Source organism: Pteropus vampyrus, unplaced genomic scaffold (assembly GCF_000151845.1).
Source record: "Pteropus vampyrus isolate Shadow unplaced genomic scaffold, Pvam_2.0 Scaffold229, whole genome shotgun sequence".
Taxonomy (NCBI): domain Eukaryota; kingdom Metazoa; phylum Chordata; class Mammalia; order Chiroptera; family Pteropodidae; genus Pteropus; species Pteropus vampyrus.
In genome coordinates this window covers 1,945,042-1,957,688 of record NW_011889010.1, presented here as the reverse complement: position 1 = coordinate 1,957,688, position 12,647 = coordinate 1,945,042, and the positions used below count along the sequence as shown (strand labels likewise).

The following is a 12,647-nucleotide window of genomic DNA, read 5'->3' as shown; positions in this document are numbered from 1 at the left end:
TCTGTTTATACTCACTCCCTTGATGATGATGGCTTTAATGCCCTCGTATACTGATGATTAATAGATTTATATCTCCAGTCAGACCTCTGGAGGTCTCCGAAGTCCAGACTTTGATATCTAACAGTCTTTTCAACATCTAATTGGATATCTAGTACTGATTGGATTCCTGACTTAACCCCCCAAACTGCTTCTCCCTCTGCCTTCCCGACCTCACTTGATGGCAGTTCCATTCTCTTAGTTGCATAGATAATCAGTTAACCTTGGAGTTGTCCTTATACCTCTCTCTCTCTCACACCCCACATTAATCTGCTACTAAAGAATTTAGCTGTGCCTTCAAACTATATCCCACATCTGACCTTCTCACCACCTTCACTGCTGTCACCTGGGTTCAAGCCACTGCTCTCATCATGTCTCGTGGTATTATAGTCAGAGTTGGTCTCCCTGGTGCTGCACTTAACCTTCTCAACACGACACAGGAACCGGAATGTTTCAGTTATCTGTTTTCAGTTACCTGCTCTGCCTGCATTAAAAAAAACAACGAACCAACCCACGAAACAAAACAACAAAATGATAACACCCCGGAAATCAGTGGCTTAAAATAAAAAACAATAATTTTTTATTTGTCATGATTCTGCCACGTGGGCTGCCTTCAGCGGGTTGGTTCCTCTTAGGCTGCTGGCAATAAAATATCCAAGAAGATTATTTCATTTATATGGCTGGCTCCTCAGCTGGGCTGGCTGGAAAGTTAAAAGGCTCCTCTACTGATTCTTTCTTCTTTTTCCATGAGAAATAGTTCCCCTTAGCAGTTGAGAAGGCTGCTTCCTGCTCATAGAGAGTTAAGAATCTAGAGACCTTTGCGTTCTTTCTCTTGTTTGTCTGGTGGTTCTTTTCTATAAATTTTACTGAAGCTCACTCTCTTAGAAAAAGACATACCTACACAACTTACGACAGGTTCCTCTTTGCTTTGGCTACAAGTCAGAATGCTGTAGGAGAAGCCCTTGGGGTTTCTAAAAGCACTTTTGTCTCACTGACAGTCCGTGAGGCAATGCGTTAGTCTTTCCCAAGTCTTAATGAAGGATCTTGCAGCCACACAGTTGACTTGATCTTTAACCTGAAAGCACATGGTAATAATAGACTGGATTTGAACCTTGCCCCGTGACTACTTTCTTTCAGAATCTTTTTCTGCCGAGAGAGGCAAGAATGACAGTAAGTTTTATTTTCTAACTTAGCAAGTCTTCAGTTGAACGATTTCCTCTAAATTCTGCTTGAACACTCCAGTTCATTTTTCTCTTCTTGTGATTAATCCTGGGAACAGCTAGATGAAGCCAGTTATCACATTTAGAAATCTTAGCCAAATCCACAAGTTCATCAGATACATTTTCTTTCTTCCTCCCATATTATTGCAGGTGACAGTGTTGCCAAACATCTTGCTACTGTATAACACGCGTTGCCCTCTCTAGGGCCCCTGATGATAATTTCATCAGTGCCTTTCTCGCCCTCGCTAAGTGTCCTTTCTACTCCACACGTGTCTCCCACATGGGGCTCATATCGATTTCTGTGTCAGTTATTGATTACTGTGTAATGAACTAAAATAAATAAGAATCATTTTCTCTGTTCTAGATTCTAAGATTAGAAATTTGGACAGAAAACAGTGGCAATGGTGTGTCATTATGTCCACAATGTCAGTGGTCTCAACTGGTATGACTCCAAAGGTCAAGGACTGTCTGAGATGGCTCAAGACATGGGTAATACATATATTACCCATGGTCTGTTTTTTTTTTTTTTTAGGCGAGGCAACCCTTGGTTGACCTCCCCAGATTGCAAGGACCTTGTCAGCTTACAATCCCTTATTTTTTATTTTTTATGCCTAGAGCACCTGGTCTTCCTAGGTGGTCTCCCATCCAAGTACTAACCAGGCCCAACCCTGCTTAGCTTCCGAGATCAGACGGGATCGACAGACATTTTACGTAATATTCAGCTCCTGTAAAAAAGGAAGTGGGAGCTTCCAATGCTCTTAAGGCCTAGATATGGAATGCCTAGACTGTCACATTTGTCTCATTCTGTTGGGAAAAGCAAGTCAGAAGGCCATCCCAGATTCGTGGGGGGAGGACATCGACTCTACCCCTTGATGGGTAGTATGTCATACTTGTTCATGGAAGGAGGGCTTTGACCGATGGCCGCTATCTTGTGGAGACCTGCTACACACTGTGATCTTGTTAAAACATTAATTAGGTCATGCCACCCCTCTATTCATTCTTCTCATTTCATGCCTTCTCATTTCACTTCATCGAAAGCCAAATTTCATGACAGTGGTCACTGAGGCCCTGGGTGATTTGTACCTCTTTTATCTCACCTGCTGATTTTCCCTTAACTCACCAATTTAGTCACATTGACAGCTTTATTTTTCATCGACCATACTGCTATGTTCTTTTATTTTTTTATAAATTTATTTGTTTTAATCAGTTTCAAGTATACAGTACATTGATTAGACATTTATATAGTTTAGAAAACGATCCCCCTAATTGCTCCTTCTCTCCTTTGGTTTTCCACCGAGCCATTCTATTAATGCTGACTGCATTCCCTATGCTGTGCTTCCCATCCCCGTGACCATCTATCAACTACGAATTTATACTTCTTTAACCCTTCACCCCATTCTCCCAGCTCCCCAGACCCCCTCCCCTCCGTCCATCATCAAATTGTCCACTATATTTGTGAGCGTATTTTTGATTAGTTTGTTCTTTTTGTTCCTTAGATTCACATATGAGTGAAATCATATGGTATTTTTCTTTCTCTGTCTGACTTATTTCACTCAGCATAATAACCTCTAGGTCCATCCATGTCGTTGCAAATGGTAGGATTTCATTTTTTAATGGCTGAGTAATAATATTCCATTGTATATATGAACCATAATTTCTTTATCTAATTGTCTGTTGATAGGCATTTAGGTTGCTTCCATATCTTGGCTATTGTAAGTTGTGCTGCCATGAATATTGGGGTGCATAGATCTTTATGAATTATTGCTTTGGTTTTCTTTGGATAAATACCCGGAAGTGCAACTGCTGGGTCAAAAGGTAGATCAATTTTAATTTCAATTTTAATTTTTTGAGAAATCTCCAGACTGTTTTCCACAGTGGCTGTGCCAATTTGCAATCCCACGAACAAGGTATGAGGGTTCCCTTTTCTTCGAATCCTTGCCAACATGTGTTGTTTTTTGATTTATTGATGATAGCCATGCTGACGAGTATGAGATGATATCTCATTGTGGTTTTAATTTGCATTTCTGTGTTCTTAGGTAAGGGTCTTTGAACTTGCTATTCTCACAGACATGACCCACGCCCTTATCTCTTTCCCGGCTTGGCTCAGAAAGTGAGGCTTTTCCTGACTGATGTACTTCAGCTTGTACTCCCACCAGCACTCTGCTCAAATTCTTCTCCATCTGCCTATAACTGTCTGACATACTGCCAGGTTTATAGGACCCTATCCAAAACTCTTAGAGTCAGGTGTGTTTGGAATTCATATATATATATATATATATATATATATATATATTTTTTTTTTTTTTTTTTCAGATTTTGGAAAGGTAATTGTTATAGACTGAATTGTGTTCTTACCCACTTCCTCCAAACTGACATGTGGAAGCCCTAACCCCCAGTGGGATTGTATCTGAAGAAAGAGCTTTCAGGAGGTAAATAAGGTTAAAGGGGGTTATAAGGGTGGGTCCCTAATCTGATAAGGCTGATGTCCTTCTTAGAAGAGGGAGAGCTAGTAAGAGTAGACATGCACAGAAAAAAACGCCGTGTGCAGACATAGTGAGAATGGCATCTCTGCAAGCCAGGGGGGAAAAAACAACTAACCAGAAACCAACTATTGTTGGATTTTTGGCCTCCAAGACTCTGAGAAAACAAGTGTCTGTTGTTTAAGCCACCCAGCCTGTAGTATTTGTTATGGCAGCCATAGCAGAACAGGCTAATGTAGTGATATAATGCCTTTACTATATGCCATGTAACAACCAAGCTGATTCAAGAACCTCCCTAAAAATGGAATAGAGGCAGATTATGGATAGTCTTATGTCAGTTCAGTTCATGTTTGGCTAACCGATGAATTAAGCACAAACATTCAGTTTTTAGAGACTTTTTGATTTAAGATTTTCAGAAAAGGGACTAGGGACTTATATATGTTTTATTTAATTATTTGAACATGAGCTACTGGAAAGCATGTATTTTTGTTATTTTGTTCACTGCTTATATCCCCATCATCCGTCAGTGCCCGGCATATGGTATTCTGTGATAAATATTTACGGAATGGATGTTAAAGGGTAGGGTGTGTTAAAAGTAATGGGGAATAGAAAGAAGAGCTATTTCAAGGAAGATGTAATTTATTTATACATTTTATTTATTTATTGAATTGACTTATTTCCTTCAGCAACAAATAGTTTTGAGTGTCTAGTATGTGCTTATAAGCACTTCGACAATTCAGTGGAGAGAGGCACAGTACCGGAGGAGTTCCGATGACCAAGATTTTAATCTTGGGAGGAAGGAAAAATAAACATTGCAGGAACAGATATAGGTTACAACTAAGATGTGGGGGCCCGGTGGGGAAGTGGATGAACTTGATTTTGTAAGTATCAAGGTTGAGATAAAAGAGGAACCTATAGCCGAATATGTCTTGTAATTCATTAGAAGTACTGGACTGAAGATTGGGTGAGCTATTTGTGAGTTAATAGTAAAGAATTATTGACTGAAACAACAGCCAAATTTCCTCAGGAGGCAAATGCCTGCATAAAAATTTTGAGGTCACTGAAGGAGACCAGAGGGAATGTTCTGTTACCAAGCCGGGCACTCTGAATGAAGAGGTGTTCAGGGAATGTCATTTAGTAAAGGTTGGCCAGTTTCCAGGTCTTTAAAAGAGAATGTTAGACTTTCCACACCTTTCAGCCCTTGCTTGCCTGTCACACTCACTCTGTCTACCGCTCTCATGATGGATTTTATATCCCCCATATGCCTATACTTACATACTCATCTTTTCTTTTAGTTGCAGTATAATGGACATCAAACATTATATTAATTTCAGGTGTACAACATAATGATTCAATACTAATGTAATATAATGTAAATACTAATGCAATACTAATGCAATATAATGTAAAATGGCAAAATGATCACCACAATAAGTTTAGTTAACATTCATCACCATACATACTGTTTTTATTTTTTCTTGTAATGAGAACTTTTAAGATTTGCTCTCTTAGCAACTTTCAAATACATAATATAGTGTTATTGTTAACTATAGTCACCATGTGGCACATTATAGCTCCATGACTTATTTATTTTATAACTAGAAGTTTGCAATTTTGACCCCCTTCACCCATTTCACCGACTCCCTCCCTCCAAGCCTCTGGCAACCACCGATATGTTCTTTGTATCTATTAGCTCATTTTTTTTTTAACTTACCCATCTTTAAAGAATCATTTCCATATAAAGTTCTCCTGACAAAACTCCAACTTTACCACCTCTCTGGCCACGTAGAAACATTAACCCTGTCTCTCCTTTGTGCTCTCTCCACCTGATAGATACTTTTCTAACAGTATCTGCAGTGTTTTATGATATTGACTTATGTTCATATCGCCTCCCTCGGGCAAATAACTTTAATAAAGTTATTTTTGTTGTCAGTAATGGTCACATATCGCTGATAATATATAAGGTCGAGTTATATAAGGTTCTGAGAAAAGGCTGGATATGACTAGAAATAAATCATGAGTGATCACAGAGCCTTTGGGAAACCATTTCCGGCATATTCAGGAAGGGAACTAGAATTTCCTGAGGGTCTAATTTAGGCCAGGCTATAGCTAGAATCTTTACATTCATTATTAGGATGATACCTATGAACTAAAAAAAAAAAAAGAAAGAAAGAAATAAGACTGTTTAATATTTTGCACCAGTTTTATTATTGACAAGATAATTTTATAAAGTGCAAAATAAGTGCTCCAGTAAAAGAAAGGAAACAGAAACGAGGCACACCCTGTTCTCTAAATTCCTTCAAGTAGAAACTCTTTCAATTTCTTAGTCTATTTACTAAGTATATTGGAAAAAGAAAAAAAACAAACATTCCTAAAGTACACAAAACATGAGAGAAATTTTGTAAAAATGTAGTATAGTTGATATTTAATTTATTTAGTGCCTCTTCTGAGAATTCAAGAGCACAAATACACTGTCATGACAACATTACCGTGTCACTTTAAAATTTGCAGTAACCCTGGATGTCAGGTAAAACAAAACAAAACAAAACAACGAAACAAAACAAAACTGTAGTTTATATATTTAGATTCTACCCCTAGAAAACAAGATTCTAGTTCTCATTGTTTTGTGAAGGACCTCTAAAACTTCAAATACTTTTTAGATTTGATATTGAGGTATTTCTCTTCTAGAATCTTGACTTTTCGTAATTCAAGGTACATTACTCTCAATTCCATAGTTTATAAAGCACTGGCTCCCCAGCTATGGTTTGGAATCCCCGTAGGCTAACCACATACCAGAAGCTCTCCTAAACAATGACAGATTGAAGAGCCTAGACTGTTGCATTCCAGATTTAACAGCTGCACAACTCTACTCTTCCAATACCTTGCTCCCTGGGGATGCTTCCCCGGCTCTTGCTCCAGCTACCCGTCTGTCTCGTGGTAGTGATGGGATGAGCGATGACTTGGATCCATGGTATGAACTTATGCAGTTGTGTTGCCAACTTTTCAGGTTCTGCATGCCCCACAATCCAGGCCCAGACAGCAAGTACCAGTCAAGGTTAAGTGCAGTGAAGCAAGCTTCTCGCAGTCCTGCCTTTCAGGGAAATTGAGTGGGGAACAGTAGCTAGAACCTTCCCCGCAATCTCATCATCCATTTGTGATCTCTGACTCAAGGCTGCCAAATCGACATATAGTTCCCTTCTCTCTCCCACGAGATTTTCACAGGGTTGGCCTCAGTCTCAGGCATGGCTTGGCATTCCAAAACCCACCTTATTTCTCTGGAACCTGCAGGGCAGATTTGCAAGGAGGGAGCCAGCTGCCCTTGCTGGTTCCTCCTCTAACTAGGAACTGTCTGGGATTAATTGCTTTCTCAACTGATCCCTACAGGAAACAGTAGCTATGTAAACATATGATGATAATATATGATGATAGCCTCTGTCTTACCATCAAATCACATTGTGCAAAGATTCTAAAGATCTGAGTGTGAGAGCAAGAGTGTGGTGGCCTAGCCACGACAAGAAGGAGATTGTGGAACTCCCACCTTTTCACCCTCCCAGGTAGACTTTCCACACCCAGGTAACTGGGCTGCAGTGAATTAGGATGAAGTAGGCTTGTTTCAGAGCAGTTTTGGTGGGCACGTTTACTTTAGCTGTTCTGACCCCGAAAGTCGCTAAATGGAAGTAAGTGAAGTAAATTGCGTTGTAGCAACATTTTGCTGGTGGTGCTGGTGCGAGATAGTTAGATCTAAGGCATGAAATTAAAATGATTCAAATCTAACACAGCACATCAGTCATTGTCATTACTATGTGGTTGCATAGCCCCTTAGCTTTGAGGGATAGGTAGACCTCTTTTGAAATTGAAGCTAATATGGAAAGGCAGCACAACACATAGCATGTGCCTTGTGCTCCCTGTTAACTGACTGAAAGGCTAGTGAAGAATTAAACTAGGAACCTAAGACACATGGTCAACCCCAATTTTACCTTTTGGTGTAAAACTGCACAGTATGTGTAGTTTCTTTGTATTTTTGTTCCCTTCTGAAAAATTAAGATGATTAGACTAAAGGAATTCCCTTAGGTGTCAAATCTGATGGTTCTGAGTCTTAACACAGGTGGATGAATTCAATCATATGCTCATAACCGAACTGTGACCTTCGTAGATGCACTCAGGTACTGGAAGCAACTTCAGACACGGTCCAACCTTATTTTAAAAATAAAGAAACCGGGGCTAAGAGATGTGAGGTGCCTAGCTAAGGCCACATAGCTGTCTGAAGGCAGAACCAAGACCAGGGCCCAAGACTCTGGGCTTCCAGTTTATGCCATGGTTTTGGTAAGATTAGGGAGGCTCCTTATTTTATCAAAATAGAGCCTTCGATCTGAATACACGAACTACAGTTTTGGAAATTGTAATGTGCTAATGATGACTGAAATGGAAAGAGGGTCATCTGCACGGAGTCCAGTGAAAGGCGAGACAGGGAACCACCCCCACCACTGCTTACGCAAGTCTGAAAAGAGAAATTCCGTGTCTGTACAAATGAGTGTTTATGGCCCCAGCACATAATAGTGATGCATTTAATGTTAGTCGCCTGGAAGGCTCTGTTCTGTAACTGAACGGAGATTATTTTCTATGCTGTAATTTAACCTAGATGATATATATCCTATAGTACTTTCCAGTTTCCTTTATTCACCTTCTATGTTTGTCAGAGAATTTTCTTATTAGTAATTTGAGCATTTAGGTTAATAGAAGAAGAAGCCATCCACTTTTACCCCTTATCCTTCTCCATGCCCCCTTCAAAAAAAAAAAAAAAGAGAGAAAAATTAAAACCAAAGATCAAAAAGAAGAAAGGGATGGCAATCTATTCATAGTAGTTTTGGGAACTGCTATTTAAATAAGAATATTTAATGAGACCAGTGAAAGAGGAGGTAAAGATATAAAAATGATTACAACCTCTGATCTGGAGGCAGAGCTTCTGTTACCTGGCTATGTGCCAGGTAACTAGACAGAGCCCTGGGAGGGAACAAGCCCTACTGTCCAGTCCATGAAAGAGATGGCCTGCAGCCACGTGGACCACACTGAAACTCGAGTCCAAGCACTCTGCCAGTAGCCAGATAAACTACATATTACGGACAGTCTGCCTCTTAGTAGTTTTATGAGCACTATTGCTTTGCTATATGTACTCGAGAAGTTTAGTTTACTTGTCAGGAAGCAGCCCAGCAAGCAGTGCTTTAGAAACAAGACCTGTAGGACTTGTACAGCAAATTCATGGCCACCACGTTGATTCAGAGATCCAATGTTCAGGGTGAATCACTTGCTGCATATCATAAGAAGCCAAGTATTTGGAATGGGAGGTACTAGAAGCCTCGTCAGCAGGAATAATAAAACGCTGGCAGAATGACAGCCAACGAAACTGTCTGGAGAGAGAGTCCAAGGGATTATGTGGTCTAAAGTGCATCTGTGTTTAATAGAAGGTCAGCTTTGCCTTTGACTTTCACACTTAAGTGTTCTTTCTAAGGATCGTGGTAATCGTACCTCTTTGCTTCTGTAAGGGATGGGTGAGAAGCAATAGAAATGATCGAATCCAGTTATTAGCCAGCGGAAGATGTGCTATATAATTAAGCTGTCATTTTCACTGATAGGTTATTATCAGCAGGTAATAAGGAATGTGCATCATTATAAATTGTCATACAGCACCTCATCCTACAATGGATGAGGAATGTCTTCTGTGGCAGTACCGCGCAATCATAGAGAGACTGGTACCATTATGTCTGTTATAAATCATAGCATACGCTTTAAGAGTTAAACAATTATCTGTAGTGGCAGTACCGGAAAAATGTTTGGTGATGATTGGTTGATTTTTATGATGAAGAATAATTTTATATGGTTCTTTTTCTATAAATACTCAAAGAATTCAAAAGAAAGAAATTCATTTTAAATATATACTTGGAAACTTTTTATTTTTTGGCTCATTTATCTTTAACTAGAAATGTTTGAAGGCCATCAGAAAGCCATCAAAATAGCTTTCTATACATGTTTTTGGAGTTAAAAATGATATATATTTCATATTCTATTATATGAAGATGTTGTGTAGTGAGACTAAAAAGGCTAAAACTGGCCACGACTAAATTCAGTTTTTGTGTTCAAAAGCCACAGGTTAACAGGGGATAAGAAGCAAATATTTCTTTCTTCTTGAGGGGCTCAAGCTACAAGACTTCACCCCTTCTTTCTCTTTCTGTTCTCTTGGTATTGTTTCTTTGTCGCTTTTCACTTATCTCTCTTCCCCCATCATGATTTTTATGCTCTTCAAAACTTAGCTCAAATTTACCAACTATAAAACCTGACCTTGACTGACCCGGCTGTCTATTCGGCTTCAGTTCCGCGGTACGAGGCTGTGCCCTTTTCGTGGCAGTTCGACAGCCTTTTTCTCTGTTAGAATTTTAAAATGATATCCAAGGGTATGTCTTGCTAACCAGACCCTTGCGATCCAAAGTATAAAAATGTTCGTTCCCCGTATTTGGCCCAAGAAAAAGCTTGTACCAAAACATAAGTCAATCACATCATTAACGCACATGTTTAGTTCACCTGACATTTTTCACAGCAAGACTTTCCTGAAGAAGGAATTATGGCAAATTTTATTCACTCTCAACTGGCACGTTCATAACAGCGAACTAGACTGCAAGGATGCTCATGGCCACGCTTCCTCCTGCCAGAGCTGCGGAGGGGTGGAATGGCCTGATGTTGAGGGATGAGCTGAATGGTCCGTGGGGAGGGGTTACCTTCACAGTGGTGGTGATCATCGCTCGTAAGAGGTGACACTTGTGAGTGTGCCCTGTGTGCCAAGGCCTGTTCTAAGTAGTGTGAGCTCACTTGAACCTAAAATGACCCAGTGAGGTGGATATTCACATTTTCCCCATTCTGCAGATGAAGAAATTGAGACCCTGAGAGATTAATTAACTTTGTCTAAACATTAATGTTGTAAGTGGCTAAGTCGAGGTTCAAACCCAGATCTGTTTGAAACCAAAGTCTGTACTATACCTAGGTCAGTGGTGTCCAGCAGAAGCTTCTGCTGTGGTGAAAATGTTCTGTATCTGCTCTGTCCAGTATGGTAGCCAGTTATCAAATGTGGCTTTTGAGTGCTTGAGAGGTGCACGGTTCAACGGAGGAAGTGAACTTCTAGTTTCGTTTTATTTTAATTAACTTATATTTATATTTAAATAGCCACATATGACTTGTAGCCACTACATTGAACAGCGCAGCTCCAGATACTTTTTGAATGTTGCTGATGACAGGCTAATAATGGGAAAAGCAAATCAGGACACTATATTAATAGAACATGCTGTTCTTTCTCCATTCCCAGAGTTTCCCTGGATTGCATATTTAAAAAAGGGCTGTCAAAGCTGTTGCCGAATGGAAGCAATATGGTTCAATTAAAAAGTGTCTCCTCCAGCTCAGGCACTATGCTAGGCTTTGGGCATTCAGTGAACGAGCTATGATTCTTATCTTCGAGGAGCTCATAGCCTAAGTGACTTTGAAGAATATGTGATACATTTTTTTCCAGCGTCTCTTCATAGATGATTAAACAAAGTATTTATATCTCTGCTCTCTAATACTTGCAGTGTTTTGCTTTTAATTTTTAATATTTAAGAAAAAATTTTTGAATAGGTAATATATTCCCATGGTTTAAAGCTCAAGAAGTACAGAGTGCTTTTTAATTCCTTTATATGGAAGTGACCACTGCCTCATTGTATAGTGTCTGCCTTTACAGACTTTTCGTGCACACATATTTAATCCTCTCCTTTTTAAAAACAGACATGCACTATTGAGTAACCTTGATTTTTACACTTAAAAAATATACCTTGGATACTTTTGCATGCTAGTACTTAGAAGTTCTTATTTTTTATGGACGCATAATCCATTATATAAACGGGTGATGATTTATTTAATCAGTCCCCTGTCGATGAACATTTAACTAATTTCCGTTCTTTTGCTGTTACTGGAAGTGTTGACACGAGTAACTTCAGCAATTATACTCCGCGTGAGCTAGAGTGGGTGGCATTCGCATTCCAGGCCACGTTCCACAGTTTCAGGAGGTATTCAGCATAAAAGAGAGTCTGTGGCTAAATAACATTTGGTATTCATTGGAGGTTCACAGTGCATATTGTCAAATTAACGGCAGTCCCAATCTATGTCAATTTAATCTGTTTCCCAATATTATGTTTTCTCAAGTAACAGAATGTACTCTTTTTGTAAGTCAGTTTCCCTGGGAAGCGGAAATGTACATTGGGGAGGCCTCTTGGGGCTTGTTCTCAGGAACAGCACGGGTGGAGATGGGGGTGGGGAAGTAGGGTGGGTGTAGGGAGAAGGTGAACTGTGGTGCGGTTGCAGCAGAGGCCTCAGCCAGTCAGTCCCATGGGGAGTGCTCTGAAGCTGTGATGGCCCTTCAGAGGTGTTCTAACTCCAGGGAAGGGGGCCAGGCCCCCAGTGAGGGGTCATGACCTTGTGCTAGGCAGCTCTCTTTCTGAAGGATTAGACCGGCATGGGGTATGAAAGGCAGGAGTCCAGCTAGCTTTAAAGCACAGTGTTTGGTGCTCTTCTTCATCTTCCTTTTCGAAGATTAGAGGGTAAACAGGTGCAACCAAAAAGCCAGAGCAGCTCCTCCACTTGAGAATCGGATGGGTCTAGGTGTCCATCCTGTGCCTTTTGGTGTATTTGCTGATTTCATTCTCACACCTCCTGCAGAATTCACCAGTCGTGGTGTCCATCAGGGAAGCTTGTTTCCTGGTCGGAAAGGGAAAAGGGCCCAAGGAATGGGTGTCTCCTTTCTGTGTTCGATAGAGTTGAGGAAAGTTCATAGAGAGGATGGAAAAAATGACCAAGAAAAATCTCAAAGAAAAAATCCTTATCAGATAATGGAGGAGAC

The 12,647-nt window shown here is 40.0% G+C and overlaps 1 protein-coding gene across 6 annotated transcripts in view; it reads left to right on the top strand.

Moving 5' to 3' along the window:
* IL15 (interleukin 15) overlaps nt 1-12,647 on the top strand; it is a 68,101-nt gene that overhangs the window by 7,788 nt on the left and 47,666 nt on the right. Inside the window, exon 2 of one of the 6 annotated variants that reach the window (XM_023519657.1) lies at nt 3,570-3,685. The exons of the other annotated variants lie outside the window; for them this stretch is intronic. The gene's annotated coding sequence lies outside the window, so the exon portion shown is untranslated. The remainder of the gene's footprint in view (nt 1-3,569; nt 3,686-12,647) is intronic. 6 annotated transcript variants of the gene reach the window in all.